Genomic DNA, 542 nt, shown 5'->3' with positions numbered 1-542 from the left:
CTTATTTCTACCACGCAGCCATGCAAGAGAGGTGCCCTGAACGTGCATGTGACTTTTGTTTTCCCTTCGCAGTTCACCTGCAAAAGCGTTTGTGAGTGCCTTGATGATTTTACTTGAAAAAATTGACTCTCAGCTGACTAAAGGCAGGGTACTGTGGTTCCCAGAGCAGAAAAATTTGCTGAGGGAGACGAGTGGTGTGAGAAGTACTAAAACAGGAAAACTTCGGTACTGTTCCTTAAGTTTTGTAAGCACATGGAGTAAAAAAATCAAATGTCTTGATTCTGTCATAACTCATCTTCTTCCTGTTTTGGAAGCATTTAGCTGTGATAGTGTCCCTATAATAACAATAAATCTGAAGAAAAAGAATATATAATAATACATAAAATGCATAGTAATAAATAAAATTTATACAGCTGTACCCTGTCTAGGTGGCAGTGTCATGGAATGATGACACGAAGGACCAGACGTTGTTAAGATGTTTAATCTTAACAAATGGGAAACGATTACTTAAAAGTTGCTTAAGCGAAGAGTACTTCTTTTAA

The sequence above is a fragment of the Fulmarus glacialis genome, unplaced genomic scaffold (assembly GCF_000690835.1).
Source record: "Fulmarus glacialis isolate BGI_N327 unplaced genomic scaffold, ASM69083v1 scaffold9223, whole genome shotgun sequence".
NCBI classification, from domain to species: Eukaryota; Metazoa; Chordata; class Aves; order Procellariiformes; family Procellariidae; genus Fulmarus; species Fulmarus glacialis.
Note: the sequence above shows the minus strand (reverse complement) of the source record.